The 16,686-nt window shown below is 40.0% G+C and overlaps 1 protein-coding gene across 1 annotated transcript in view; it reads right to left on the bottom strand.

Moving 5' to 3' along the window:
- Positions 1-16,686, bottom strand: part of fam171a1 (family with sequence similarity 171 member A1) — a 293,547-nt gene that overhangs the window by 45,601 nt on the left and 231,260 nt on the right. The window lies entirely within an intron of this gene.

Raw genomic sequence — 16,686 nt, 5'->3', positions numbered from 1 at the left:
CTGGTACAAGGTCTACTAAAAGGAGATCCTAGAAAAGACTTTAGAAGCTTATTTCCATAGGAAACCATTGAAGTATCTCATATAACATGAATGACAGACGGATAGAACACAGTACCATGCATTAGGATGCGTTTTATTTCATGACAAAAAAGGTATACAGAGTGGGTGGGGTGCTGAGAGGTGTCCCATCACGGAGAATAGACTTTCAACAAGGCAAGACTACCTTTTTTTAGTTGAGTAGTTTTGTTAATTTTGACTGAAGTTGAGCCCTCGTAGGACAGTGGAATTCCTGGTCATGTCTGAGCATGCTTCCTGGCAGAGCGTTAGAGAGACCTCGCTATATATCCATGTCTGGACCAGAGCTACGCCAGTGGCAGCATCTAGCACTGCAGAGAACAGCACACTCCTCTCCTCCGTTGTGTTTTATTTGGAGCTCCATCATCATGCTGCACAGTCTCTTCTTTCCCACTTTCACATGTTATTTAAAGCTTTATTATTGTACAAACCCCAATGACATCATAACCAGAAACCTTGAGCCTTTTAGTGTGGTTGCCCCTGCAGCCACACTATCTTTCCATCTCATTGTCATGGTTCTTTTGAAGAGCTTATAGGCTTCTGTAGATTTGTTCTGCAATTTTGAGTTGAGCATCTTGTTTTTTCTTTTTCTTTTTTTTGCAACATATTTTGCCTTGGACAATGGACATACAAAATGAGTGGGCAATAACCAGAAACACATTTGAGAGATAGCACTGAATGGCCAAAGGCCAACACTTTCATTTGTACACTCAAGAGTTATGGGGGTCCTTGCAAATACAACGTTTGAGAACCAAGTAGGCTACACATGGACTTATTGGCCTATAGCCTATACAACATAGTGCCATAGTGTCATAGTAAATTAGTGTCATAGATTTTCTGAAGAAACCCTGGAGACTTGACATTCATGCAGTGATTGGGTCTTATGATAAAAATAGGAATATTATAATGGTGTGTAAAAGAGGAAATATATAATTTGCCATTGCGGTATCCTGTGAAACTCATATTCGCCAAACTTCGCCATTTATTGTAGTTCATGATATTGTACAGTATAATGGTAAGGCTGTTAATTCACTCAAGTCTGCCGGCTTGTCTCTCATTGCAACACAAGGGCTTATTTGCATCTACCCCCCAGTGCTCCTGGGTGGAACACAGTCACAGGCTACTATCTTTGTGTAGGAATGTCACATGTTGCTGTGTTCTATTGATAAGGTGTTTTCAGTCAACAAAGGCCCTTAGGGGCAGAAGCCATTTGGCCACATGCAGATGCTAATTTAATCAAACTGTCTGGACAGGTTGAGTTTGAGTCCGCCTTCAATTGCTTTAAAAGACCATTGAATTTGTATGTACGGGGGGTATTTTCCCGGGAGGCCGGCAGGCTGACCGGGTGTTCTGTGGGCTTAGGCCTGTGGGCTTCATACTATGCAATAAACCTGGAAACTCTGTGATAGGTATTTTTGTTATGGTTCATATCATCTTTTTATCAATACATATTGTTGACCACCTGACCCTCATACACAGTGACTGTGTCCTCTCATATAATGTCACTACAGTACCCACAAGGTCTCCGTCTGGTAGAAATCAGGCCTTATCAACTGCCTGGAGCCTGTACCTAAAACAATGAGAATTGTTTTGGTTTGGCTCAGCCTGGTGTCATGCAGACACCAGCGAAGGACATCTCTTCAGGAACCTATGAACTCTTTGTCTTGTCATTTGTGGAAACCTCCTATGAACTGTTGAAACGTCATCCATTGACTGACCAAATGACCATACTTATACTCATGTCAAAACATCATTTGTCAGAGAGAGCACGAACCATTGATTATTCTGTACTGTACCTGTCTTGAATACTCTCTCTCCATAGTAAACATACCATTCTCACTCTGATCACTCTCCTGTCTTATTTCTGTGTGATGGATTATTGTATCTCATATGGGAATAAGAAGGTGTTGTTGTTTAATAATAATAAATCAATCAAAATGGTCCTACGTCGCCGCATACAGATGTAATCTTGGCCGACCGATGGATGGACAAGTGACCGTGGGTGCACTTTCTCTCCCCCGGTGGGTCGGTGTTACAACACGTATAAAAGAACCAGCTGTGAGTTTGGAAGTTTACTGTGTTTTCAGCAAGGGGCAAGTTCTGCCGATTTAAAATGACTCCAATACGGAAGTAAAACTTCCTATGATTGGCCGCTAGTTGCGCTGTTTTCCCCCTCGGCCGATAGCAAAAAGAATTGTTCACCATTGGATCCCATTCATTTTCCCCTTTCGTGTTCTAACCTTAATTAACATTTTCATGAATACTTTATGGTTCCTATCGCTAGTTATCGCTAGCCTTTCAATCACCATCATATGCGTTTTGTCGAAATTTGGTCCAATGTATTTTAAAATAAATTATAAAGTTGCGGGGTGGGGGCGGGGCCGACTTCTGATGAAACTGATCTGCGGCCAGCCTGCATGCACTGATGCACAATTCGGTTACCCAGAGCAGAGCAGATCTAACAACTCGTCGTAATGCGACGCACTGTTAGCTAGATCGGTTTATTTTGTACAACGGCGTGTAAACATTTTTACAAAATAAATCTATTATACAAACCCAGGTTACAATGTACATTTAGCAGACGCTTAATCCAGAGCTATTAAAATGAGTGAGGACATAAATAAACACACATATATTCTCTATAATTATATAAATGTTAAAACATCGTTTTTGTTAATTCGCCTACAATGTATTTACTCTTATAGGCATATCAGCCACAAATACACGACTTGGTAGGCCTATTTATGTATTATGAAGGCTACCTACTGCCCGATTGTGTAACAAGCCTATATATAATGCCACCAAAACAATGCGTCTTTATTTGTTTTTTCTCGTCTTGATTTGTGCAAGTATGGCATGCCATTAAGCTAATAGCCCTACATAAACATATCGACACCAGACAACATATTAGTGGCCACTTACAGCCAAAATAGCCTATGTTCTAAGCCAAGGGAAGCCTATATTATTTTATAAACTCCTCTTTAACATTGGCATATGGCATTCTTGATAATTTGTCAATCATATGCCTACCACAGACTTACTTTACATTAGGCCTACTTCAGACCATTTATCAAATATTTCATGTAACATTTTGGAAACTGAAAACAGCACTTTTTATATGAAGTTGCATGTCCTGCTATCCTGTATAATTGCCATACCTCATATACCTGTTGTTGGAGCCATGATGGGAGATCTCGGTCGGGAGCTCTTTTGGAATTTGAAGTTGGTCATAGCAGACTTCAGCGACGTGATGTTATGGCAATTATCTGGCTTTTTGTAGGTTTAGAACGGCTATTAGGTAATAATGTATTTCTCCCAAGTAACCACTCGTATATAAAGTGGTATAGCCTATAATATAATATAAAACTAAAAAGAAACACTCAACATTTAGCCTCACCAAATGGTATTAATTAAAACATTTGAAAATAACACTGAGGCTACAGTATAATTGTCAATAGAACAGTCTGCAGCACGTCAAACTAAGTTAGCACTTACATTCACTCACACATACAAATGTCACACAAATTTGCATAGGAACGCACACAAATAGACATAGGTTGATCTCACATTTTATTTCCAAAATATAAACCAGAATGAAATTGACTGAATCAAAGAGGAGGAATATGCTGAATGATGTAGGCCTGCTACTGTAAAAAACCTCAATCAAACAAATGACATGAATCAAGCGCATTTACGATCGCTGATTGAAATAACCTCTTTAGCCTCCCGGAATAATTAACCCACGATACTGCATGTCAGCTCAATAATTAGTTCATGAATCCATTCGTGAATCCAGCTTCTCTTCTACTGTAGGCTACTTAGCATGTCACAATCACAGACTGTAGTCACAATGGACAATTCATATGCATATTGCATCCATTCCTACATTAATCGCATTGTTAACATAGGTGTCAAATTGTTGTCAGCTTTTGTTAAGAGGTGTGACTGAGAACTATGAATGCAACTATGAACTATATATGATGTTTATAGGACTGAGGTTGCATTGCAATCTCAGTCCTATAAACATCACAAATCCCTGTTAATAAATATGAATAAACACATGCATATTTCTCTGGACGAATGCCTCTTTGCTTTGTGAAAAGTCTAGTGGACAATTAGCCCCATATAACCTCGAGACACAACAGTATGCAGCGACGGGTGAGGTTCTATATGGGGCTAGTGGACAACTGGATTATTATAAGACCCAGCGGAACTACACGGGCACTTTCAAAAGTGGAGTCAACAAGGCTTCCATGCGGGGTACAGAGTCCTAGACGGCCCGGTCAGGTTAGCGGTAGCCTCGGGAACCCAGGCTTGGTTAGCGGCGGCTGCAGCGGCTACTCCAGAGTCCAAACGTTTCGGTGCTCAAATCTCCGTGGCAAAATGAAAAAGTTATTCGGACATTTACTGTCACTGCGGTCCGTCTGTGTCATAGACTGTAGAAAAATAGGCTGTGTGTTGTTGTTGTTGTTGCGTTGTTGGCTTGTGGGCGATCCACGTTTTCTTCTTCGTCTGCTGTATTTTCGGCAGAGCTCAACACATTCTCCCAAGTATCCTTGCGTTGCACGTGACCGTTGGCAGCCAATAGCATCTCTGGTAGCATTACAATTCTATTTATTTCTATGATGGCGACACCCATTTCAAGGCGTGGAAAAGGGCCGTTTGCGCTGCATAGAAACCAATGGCGTCATTTCGTCCATATTTTTCTACAGTCTATGGTTTTCAGACAAGGTTATTATTTTGACAACAGTACAATTTATTTTATAACATTCCCTGCTTGGACATCCGCCACTGGACCGCTGGACACATGGTTTTCTGATTGCATGCTCCACGGTCCGAGGACGGATCTTTATGCACCACTGGTGACCGGAATAATAATATTTTAAGATAAGTATACTGTTTTCTTCAGTTATCTGTGCGCGATGAGTCGCTTCTCAGTTTGAATTATTGTTTTGATTTTTGATATTTCAGGGAGTCGGACAAGGCTAAATAATGCTCAGTCTATTTTACCTTCACTTGTTTTAACACATAAATTGCTCGGACACATCCTATCATAGGCTATTGTCCCCGCCAGCCCAACATAGGGGAAATACAGTAGGACAGGAGACACCATTCATTATAACATTCTTTTAAATTATAACATTTGTAATTACTTATTAATCCTTTATAGTTTACGGTTGGCCCCTGTAACATTATGTGTCGTGTCTTTGAATTTTGAATTAATGATGAATTATTGTTCTCCCTCCGTCGAGGAGCCGGAAATCTCCTAATTATGTTCTGGTTTGACACGCGTCGTAAATTAACCCTTATCTGATAACAGTAGATGGTCATTTTATCGGTCGTTATTTCTGTGATTTTCAAACTTCACAGAAACTATTTTTTTCTCTCGGTACCTTTTTGTTGCTTTTTGTTGCACATTGTTTACCAGAATCAGAGGGTTTGCCTGGTTCTAAAGAATTTGGACATAGCCGCCGGTGGTCACGGTTGATGTTATCTTTATCAATAATTGTCCAGTATTATTTTGTTATCTGTCTGTTTTGGTACCGAATTCGCTCCGTTTACTCTGCGCCTCTCACCCCCTCGCTTGCCGTCGCGAAGCAGAGTGAGAAGCTATATGTTATTTTTTAGACCGTATTTTGACCATTTCTGTTCTGGTAAAATAATTGGCATGAAGGCCTCTAATAATATTCAAATGTTTAAAATGTATCTGACAATTTAAGTTAAGACAGAACTAAAATGTCTCCTTCTCCACTTTCTCAAGGAGTGGACCGATTGGACGATTGGACCTGCTGTCGGTGGAACCCCCAGGATTTTTTTTCTCCCCACCATGGCACGTGAGCTCACTGTTTTATCATACATGTCACTCAAATTGGCAAAGGGGCAAGCCGACAGCAGAGCCAACAAGATTCAACACCCAGGTACCCTAATACAACTCACACACTGCTCAGAGACAAAAACTTGTATAAATGAATTTATACAATTCAACATTTATACTCTTCTCTTTCTCTAATATGCTCTCTGTCTCTCAATTAACCTAAAATAAATCAATATTGTTACTTCCTGTCTTTCTCTATCTCCCTCTCTCTCGCCATGTGAAAGAAAATAGCAGCTCTACAAGCTCATATAATGTAGTCTCAAAGTCTAATAATTTAGTGGAAATAACAGCCGGTGAACTATACTAGATTATTATACATTATTGATTATCACAATAATAAAGACACTAAATCAATTTACAAGGAACCCCAATTCACACACTTTGTCTAGAATATTTTCAAAATAATCCAACTTGCTACAGAACAGATTGCCTTGAGTAGCCTGAATCTATCTCTTATCAGTCTCTCTGCTCTCACTACTACTACAGGCCTTTGTCCACTAAAGAAAACCTGTATGTCTCTCATTACACTCATAACCCTTCCTTCGATAGTTATGAGACAAAAACTTGCTTAAGTTGTTATAAATCGTATTTTTTATCCATGATTTAACCTTGTCCATGAGGCCCCTGTGTCCTAAATAATGTGTTCCAAATTCCGTTGTTTCGTCGTTCCGGTTTGCCTTACAAATTACTTTTTATCTGCGGCCCTGTTAAAAACAGACATTAAATCGGTCGCGTTATTCTTCTTAAGTCTTTGAAGTTGGTTTTGTACACCTTAACTTTCTAAATCTATTTCTCAGTTTTCATTGTAGGCTATTCATGCCTTTTTGGACTGTAAATCACAGAGGTGTCCAGTACTTAAAGATTTATACCTGCTGTCTTAAGAGTCTAGCTAGCTCTTAACACAGCTGCGTTTTTATTGTTTAATGTTTTGTAGTCTATTGTTTTATCGCTTTTCGTTGCACGTTTGAGTAACAGAATAGGGACTGCGGTTTCCTGTTCTGAGGACATAGCAGACTGTTGGTCACAGATTCATGCTTGTCCATATTATTAGTTGGTGTTATTTAGCACGAGACTCCAGTTTAGTGTTGCCAGGACGAAAGTTATTTCTGTCCTGAAGGAAATCTTTACAAGATTTCGTTTAGTGTACCCAGAACAAAAGCAATTGTTCTGAAGGGAGAATCTCTTGGCCAGTGCATAACCCAGCCACTTAATCACATAACAAATCGCGTGGTTATTTTATTAATAATAGCTGTTTCCAGCTACTTAATCACATAAGAAATAGCGTGGTTATTTTAATTGGTAGATTTCCTTTATGTTCCAGAACAGAACGTTCTGACGGAAATCTTCATGCTTTATGCTTACATGTCTTTGTTTTAGTCTTATTATTATTTTTAATTCCATCTCAGGCCAGCTGAGGTGTTGAGAACTAAGAAGCCCCCTTCTGAATGATGACCTCTAAACTGACTGACCCATGTGTGTAAATGTATGAGAAATTGTCTACATGGATACATGTACTGTATGTATGTGTGTTTTAATCCTATTTTTCTCCCCTGGTGATAACCTTGTGAAAGAAAAGGGAAAAATCAAACCCAGTATGAACATGAGCAGTGGTGCATGTGTGTTTGTCCGGCCGTGCAGTACTGTACGGTATGTGTGAGTCGCTGGCTCGCATTTAGGCTTGCTGCTTAACGCTTGCTGCTTGCGCTAGCTCTGCCTATGTTTTATTTTATTTGGAGAAACTGTGGGGATCGTTATAAACTTCAAGTGACTTGTTACATACTGTTTCTCTCAAAATGGGTCTTATTGTGTGAATCTGTTTCTATGTGTTTCTCCTAAAAGGGATGTTTGCCACTCTATGTTCCTTAATAACACATCCTGGTATTCTAACATTGTGATTCCGACAGCCTTGACACTGCAACAAGTGTCTGATATTTCACTGGTAAACCATATTTCAGTAAACAATCTTTATCCTCATGGGGTGACGGCAAGAGCTGTCAACAACAAGATTCACCATCATGTCAACAACTCAGTTGTGTTCTGTCCACTGATTAAGGTCAACCCAGCCCATGAGGTGACCACTTGACATGATATTACATCATGTCTTACAGTAACTATATAAATTCATGTCAACTGTTCATTTAATTTTGTTTTGTTTTTCCAGGTTTATGACAGGTTTATTTATTTTGGTTGGACTGGACGGATTTGAGCTCATGTTTTATTTACATTTGATTTTGTCCGTTTTTCTCTGTCCTCCTGTCTTGTTGAGAAAGGGGCACCATGTCCGGTGGAGCCGTTCATTTTGTTTTTTGCTTCCCTAGGGGCTGGTGTCCATTTAATTATATTTTATTTATTTTGTTATTATTATCTTTTATTTGTATTTAAACCTTCTGTCTGTGTTCTGATGTCAAAGGGGCCCTGTTCATACAGTGCCTATGTTACAGAAGAGGCTCGGACACTTTACTCCCTCTCTGCCTCTGCGTGCGTGAGCGTGCGTGTGACTGTGTGCCATGGCCATGGCGGGTATGTGTGAGAAAGTGTTAGATATGTTTTGTCTTCCTTTCTACTGATTTCATCAACATTCTGATTGTGGAACTTCCTGTTCCCAGGTCCTCTTTGGGTGACTTACTGGTAGGCCTATTAAGAAACATTTGACACTGATTTAACTATTTTATGATTTTAAGTCATTTTTAATTTGTTTTGAAAGTTTTGAATAATTGAAGAACTGTGAACAGATTATAAATCTGTGGTCTGAAAATGTATTTTTATTTTTATTATTTTAACCATTTAGCCCCAAACATCAACAACATCATTTTTGCCACACCTTGTGTCAAGAGGGGGGAGTATGCTTGATTGTTTGGATTAGGCTTTGATTTTCATTGTTTAACGTTTAATTTTGATTTTGAAACTTTTGATTTTAAAACTTTGTATGTTTTGAGTATGTTTGTGTTGTGTGCATTAATCCTTCTGCCCAACACAAACAGACTATCAGAACGGCTTACAGCCACTCAACACCTATAAGGGCTAACCATGACAACACCACAGCGGAGGAAAAAATACAGAGGGCGGAGAGTGAAAAGGGGCACCACCAACAGACGATGGGTCACCAGTGCACGAGCCAATCAACCGCAGGACCAGAGCTATGCTCTGGTTGTCGGTGGGTAACGGAAATGCACTGTGAAGAAAAACATTTAGGTGGAGAAATGATGATTGTAAATTGTTGAAATACAAGTGATCTGCCGCCAAGCACTGTCATCCTCTAGGCCCGATGGACGCCAGGCGGTGCCAAGGAACCACCAGAGGCCAGAGGGCAGTGCGAACGCGCCATCATCACAGCGGGGGGCTATTGCAGCCTCCCGGGCCTGTGAGTATTCTGAAATCGCACTGTCGAAGAATTAAGCCGCTATAATTATGACTGAAGAATCCATTGTATCGATATTAGTGAACTGCCGCAAGCTTCTGTCCATAGGAGCTGTCTGAAACCCACCTAAAGAACCCTCTTCCACTCTTCGACCCGTCTCCGCCCATCTCCGACCCGTCTCCGCCCTTCTACAACCCATCTCTGACCCGTCTCCGCCCATCTACAACCCATCTCCAACAAAACCTCAACTCGATCCCTGGACTTTGCTCTGTCTCTAGCCCTCATCATATCGAGGACTTATGGACTTATGGACCCCTTTTTATTTTTATTCTGTCCTGACAGGGTGCAGGGGAAGACTGATCAACTAATCTTGACGTATCAATCTGATTACAAGGGGTTATTTCATTTATGTGTAAACATGATAACATTTTTGTCATTAATGTCATGTCAACTCTAACCCTAACGATAATTACAGTCCTTTTACTATTGAAGAAATGTTTTAACCCTAACCCTAACCCTAACCATTTTTCATCCCACTGCCATGGACTATTTTGTTTTCTTTTGTTGATCTATTTGATAAAAAGATCAATATTAACCAGCCGGTGGATATTGATAGGTATTTTTGTTATGGTTCATATCATCTTTTTATCAATACATATTGTTGACCACCTGACCCTCATACACAGTGACTGTGTCCTCTCATATAATGTCACTACAGTACCCACAAGGTCTCCGTCTGGTAGAAATCAGGCCTTATCAACTGCCTGGAGCCTGTACCTAAAACAATGAGAATTGTTTTGGTTTGGCTCAGCCTGGTGTCATGCAGACACCAGCGAAGGACATCTCTTCAGGAACCTATGAACTCTTTGTCTTGTCATTTGTGGAAACCTCCTATGAACTGTTGAAACGTCATCCATTGACTGACCAAATGACCATACTTATACTCATGTCAAAACATCATTTGTCAGAGAGAGCACGAACCATTGATTATTCTGTACTGTACCTGTCTTGAATACTCTCTCTCCATAGTAAACATACCATTCTCACTCTGATCACTCTCCTGTCTTATTTCTGTGTGATGGATTATTGTATCTCATATGGGAATAAGAAGGTGTTGTTGTTTAATAATAATAAATCAATCACTCTGATCACCTCAACATCTGTGCCTGTCTGTGTTCCTGATCGCCGGCTACTCTGTTTCTTAACATCTCCTCTCCAAGCAACAAAGTTGAGTAAATAGTTGAACTCATATAGACTCTAAGATACGTCATAAATAGTGGGGGCTCAAATATGGGTACTAATCTACGCCAGGTATTGTTCCTGTGGTGAGTTTTCTATTTAGGCTTACTATGAAGGCAGGATTTTGATTGGTGCGTCGTTTTTGTCAAAAGACTCGGGACCGTGGAAGAGCTGTGTGTTTTTTCCTATTTTCCTCTTTGTTGCGTTCGACGGACGGAGATTTTTTTGAGGAGCAGAAAGTTCTGTGTTTTGTCAACGGGCACCTCTCTGGTCGAGGGAGGATGACGGACGGACGGCAACGTGAGGAACCCGCAGACCGCGGCAACAATGGCTACACTACAGCGATGATGACCGCAGCAACGTCGGAGGACAACGCGACGGAGGACGCCGTGCGGGTGAGAGATGTCCACGACGGCAGCGGCTGCCTCAACTCGACACATCTGCAAGCCTGGAACCTCGCAGCGCATGGCTGTGCCTGTGACGATACTACGCTACATGGCCTCACAGATGGACCTCTGTGATGTTGGAGAAGAAAAAGTGCGGTGAATCCAGGTCTGGTTCACCGCAGGGGGGAAAAGAGGTGATCCAGTCGTGGATCCAGTCGGACAGTAAAAACTTTTCGTGAACAATAAACAATAGCAGCATGCAGCTGAGCGCCGAGGGAGGTCCGGTGATTTTCGTTCACCCGGGATCAAGGGCTTTCTTGCCTGGCTGTCTGTCCTACAGCGCATCACCCACCAAGGCCATGCAGGGCCAAGGGAGGTGTTGGACCCTTTCAACGTGAACATGCCACACAACGGCAGTAGGTGAGACAAGGACATTCTTTGTGAGAAGGCTACAGAAGCGACATATAGGCTACGAAGAGGTCAATTATTTTAAATTTCAATACCATGTAATAATCAATTGAATGTGTGTATGTTTTTGTTGATTTTTAGGATAATTAGTGTAAAGTTGGCATAAGAGGAATGTTTGATTATGTAAACAAATGTAATTTGAACGAAATGTGTCAGCTGAGGTATATTTGCCAATGAATGTGACGATTATTAGTTTTTTTATGGAGTAAATTCTGGCCTTTCAACCGCATAAGAGTTGACAGCAGCCTGGCCTGGGTCGTCAATGGCTGTACTTGAGAAGTATGGGGACGGATTCAGAGTGCGGGTGCGGACGTCTTATTTTGGGAAACAGAATTTTTAAGTAAATAAACAAATATTTTATCTCACATATCCAAAATTGATGTTGTTTGGGCAGGGTGTAGGACTTTCTATACCTGTTAAATTAAAAGGCCAGGTAATGATTGCATTAATAGATTTGATCTCATATTTTCTAAATTGTCAGGACGATTTGCAAGCCAGTTAATAATTGTTTAGCTTAGGCTAACCAATAAGATGTTAAGTACAAGAAAGTTGTTTCTGATTAAGTTGTGAAAAACTATGTGTTGATAAGTTCATTATTTGGTGATCATTATTAGGAGGTGAAGTAAGCTATTATCAACAATTGTTTGTATGTATTTGTGTATCATTGTAAACCACCATTTCTAGATTATGTATTGGTTATAATTGCGACTACATTAAGAGGGATATTGCAGTGTTAATAGAGGATTTTATGTATTTCTTTGAATGTCTGGTATTGGTGTGGCAACGTTATAGGAAATAATGTTTTTACATTTCAGATAAGAGGAAACTGAGATCTTTCACACTGAATGAGTGATGTGATGTATGAACTGTAACCACATGTACATGTAATCTTGAATCTGTATGTACTATGTCGAACTGTATCTTTCTTCCTTTTATGTTTGTGTTCCACTTATTTACATGAATATGGTTTCACTTTTGTTATTGTGAATATCACAGGTGTCTGTGATATTAGGGAGGAATGCGGTATCCTGTGAAACTCATATTCGCCAAACTTCGCCATTTATTGTAGTTCATGATATTGTACAGTATAATGGTAAGGCTGTTAATTCACTCAAGTCTGCCGGCTTGTCTCTCATTGCAACACAAGGGCTTATTTGCATCTACCCCCCAGTGCTCCTGGGTGGAACACAGTCACAGGCTACTATCTTTGTGTAGGAATGTCACATGTTGCTGTGTTCTATTGATAAGGTGTTTTCAGTCAACAAAGGCCCTTAGGGGCAGAAGCCATTTGGCCACATGCAGATGCTAATTTAATCAAACTGTCTGGACAGGTTGAGTTTGAGTCCGCCTTCAATTGCTTTAAAAGACCATTGAATTTGTATGTACGGGGGGTATTTTCCCGGGAGGCCGGCAGGCTGACCGGGTGTTCTGTGGGCTTAGGCCTGTGGGCTTCATACTATGCAATAAACCTGGAAACTCTGATCACCTCAACATCTGTGCCTGTCTGTGTTCCTGATCGCCGGCTACTCTGTTTCTTAACATCTCCTCTCCAAGCAACAAAGTTGAGTAAATAGTTGAACTCATATAGACTCTAAGATACGTCACCATGGACACATTTGTCCTTGTATATGGTCATATTGATGACCCCTGCTCCAGAGTGATGTTCCGAGCATAGCAGTGGGCGTGACGTGGTTTTCTGGTGCCACTAAAACATCAGCAATTCATTTTTCCCATGGAGAGAAAATAATATAAATAATTGATATGATATACTACATTTAATACATAGCCTACAATTTGTTTAGCGGTTTTCCATTTCTTTTCTTTTTTTTTTTTCCTTCACAGAATCAAGGTGTTATGGTCATGATTCACTAAGATCCTGGATTGCATGACATAGGCTTAAAATAATTTGTATAAATAGTTTTTGTCACCAGAAAACCATGCATGCCCACATATGCCCCATAGTCTATTTGAACCTATCCTCTCTTTTCCCTCTCCTGATTTTGCCACCTCCTATAGCTATCTCCTCCTTCAGTAGCCATTCTGTGGTACTCACGAGATGCCCAAGAAGCCTATGCTATGCCCACATCCACCTTTCATCCAGACTGTGGCTGCATCATTGCCACATTGCCCTCCACACGAGCTATAGGGTTGCCAACCGTTCCTGGAAATAAGGAATCATATTTGGAAACTAAATATATGTGTCCCTCATTGAACAGATAAGGGAATGCACTTTGTTACTTACTTTTGAGGAATCAATAAAAAATACTGTACAATTATCCTTTTTCTGGGGACACACAGCTGGTTAATTTCAGGAAGTTGGTGACCCTATATTAAAAAGTCACTCTACTTCCAGGTCTGGCTGCAGAACACATCACGTCTTTTTTTTTTTTACTTTTTTTTTTTTTTTATATATATCTTTGCTGACAATACAAATCAAATGGAACATATTAAAGGGGGATTTCACTTTTAACTTGAACCCTTCTGGGGTCATTTTAACATACTCTGCAGGCTGTTGTGGGCACCCTGACAGCCCTCAAGTCGCTTGATTAAATATTTTAATATATTTCTATTGTGCATGTCTTTCCTCATAGGCTACTGTAAACCCATTGTAACTTCAACCCACATTTTAACCATGTTAGATTCATTGAAAACACATGTCCTTGGTTATGGTGAACTGATATTGTTCTTCAAATGTGTGACAGACTGACAGTGTTCTTTTCAATTACTTTTCATTCATTTTATTTTATTTTATTATTTCTAATTGTACCGTTTCATTTTAATTGTACCGTTTCATTTTCAGAAACAATTATTTAAACAAAGAAATTGTATATAGTAAAACGTTTCTTTCCTCATTACTTTGTCCTTGGTTATTGTATGTGTGGTGGTGGAAGTAGGGATTTGCACAACACAAAAATATGTAAGGATTACTCCTAGGGTAGACAAAGTCCAGAACAATTCACTTTTTATTTTTTTCACATGCCCAACTCAATGTGCATATTGCATAAGCGATTTGACAAGTATTTTGGTCATAAGAACTACTGTATATGGCACTGACGCCTGATTATGGATCCCACTGGAGAAGATGGATGGAAACGGTATAGCGCTCGTTTTCACCAGCGTCGGCAGGTTAGAATTTCACCAGGTTAGCATTCACCAGCGTTGGTTTTACTGAGGTTAAGGTTAGGGTTAGACTAGAGTTAGGGTTAGTGTTAGGGTTAAGGATAGGTTTAGGTTTTGGTGCACCGCCGCGGTCCAAGAGATTACAATGGAGCGCTCCCTGCCTCCCTACATCCGGTTCAGCCAATCACAAGCTTCAAAAATGAGTCCGGGGCGTGGTAATCCATCTTTCCCAGTGGGATCCATAATCATGCGGCGCTGACGTCTTTAAGAGCGGGAAAAGTGGGACTGAGTTACTAGGGCCCAAGGTGGAAGGGCCTAATTATGTTATACTTTAGCTATTGATATGTTTAAAAAAAGAAAAACCTTAGAAGGATCTGAAATATTCAAAGACAATTTTCACAATTTTTCAAAAATAGCAGATCTACAAGCTCGCAGCCCACGCTGTGATCTTGTATATCTGCTATTTTGTCAATATATAAAGCACAACATAATGTGTAATAATGCATTCCCAGTCTAAATGGGTTAAACCCCCTCCTCTTAGTTATGAATAACATTCATGGGGGGCCCGCAGTGAGTCCTTGTACCCAGGGCCAAGAATTTGGTGCGACACCCCTGTCTTTAATTAAGAAGCTATCTATGCTATCTTAACAGTACACAATATGCAGCAATAAAGGAACCTTGAGCCAGGTGGTGGCAGACAGTGTACAGTATAAATAATCTCTGCCTTGAGTTACTGGTCCAGTTTGGTTTAGGTTGACAGAACACACTGGTTGTACTGTAACTTCCCATTGTTATCATTAAGAGGAAGTGAAAAGTTATAATCCGCACTCACGCCGCGTAGCCTGAAACGCGTCTGTTTGACACTGTGAGTGCGGATTATAACTTTTCACTGAATTATACTTTGAATCTGCACCCGGAACCCCCTCAGACCGTTTACTGAAATAGAGTTGAGCTGACCTGGCCCTGCATGAAGAAAGTTATCATTAAGAGGAACACACATGTACACTAGTTTAAAATAGGATACTGTATGATAGATCTACATATAGTTGGTGAGAGTAGGTCTTATAGGATTATCATATGAACAGCTCTTCTCGTGCATTTTTGGTGTGTGAATTTGATTCACAACACAACCAGAGGAAAAGACTCCAAACCTGCTCATGACACTGATTAAACCCACGTACATGTACAGTACAGTATATTGCCCTGAAATCGTATACCTTTCATGCATGCTTTATTTAGCCCACAATATCTTGTGAACTTGATAGTTCTGGCAACTGTTACTGAATGTTGAGACAGTGAGCCAGGAGTGAGCTAGTGAAATAACTACATTCATACAGTATTCTGACCATTAAATACCATTTAAATACCAGCATGTAAAGTCTCTGTCACATTTAGAGAAAATGCATATGGAAACATTGGTCCAGTTGAAATCCCCCCCCCCCCCCCCCCCTTTTCCTTAATGGAGCATTCCCTTTAATATTGCAGCATGAATGATATTTATAGAATAATGTATTATGTAAACATTAGTTTGGGTCTACACTGCACTACAAAACCAAAGTGCAGTAAAAGGTTTTGGGCAAACCAACCTATTTTTTAATCCCAAAGGTCAAATGTGATGTTGGGGGATACACAATTACCTCATGAACAGATACAATCAGTGTAATATCACACACTCTGCTCACCTTTTAACTAATGATGAAAATATGGTTACCGTTGGAAAAAAATATATGCACCTTCCCTTTCACACAGTACAGTACATCTTGCATTTTGAGGAAATAAAACAACCGTAAAAACCTTTCAAATGTATTTATTATTTTCCCCAAATACAGCAAAGTCATTTTCAATGCAAAATGTTGTGATAGTGGAATAAGACATTTTCCATCAAACTGTTCACATCTTGGTTCAAGAAGACTAAACAATCACATTGGCTTGCTTTCTGCTCAAAAAATATAATTTCCACTTTAGTGTTTATACTTCCATTTACGGTTAGGTCCGTTTCTTCTGATTCCATTTCAATGAAATTTAGTTGGCGCACATATTAGCACATTCATTTCCAGGCTTCTTTTGAAGAGCTTATTCTGTAGATTTGTTCTCCAATGTTGAGCTTCACTTTAAAATGGGACCTTAAGCTTTCTCCGTTCTTCATTTACTTTAGTATGTGGAAA

This window comes from Nannobrachium achirus, assembly GCF_963921795.1.
Source record: "Nannobrachium achirus genome assembly, chromosome: 2".
Lineage (NCBI taxonomy): Eukaryota > Metazoa > Chordata > Actinopteri > Myctophiformes > Myctophidae > Nannobrachium > Nannobrachium achirus.
The sequence above is the reverse complement of the archived record's forward strand: the minus strand, read 5'-3'. Positions and strand labels throughout refer to the sequence as shown.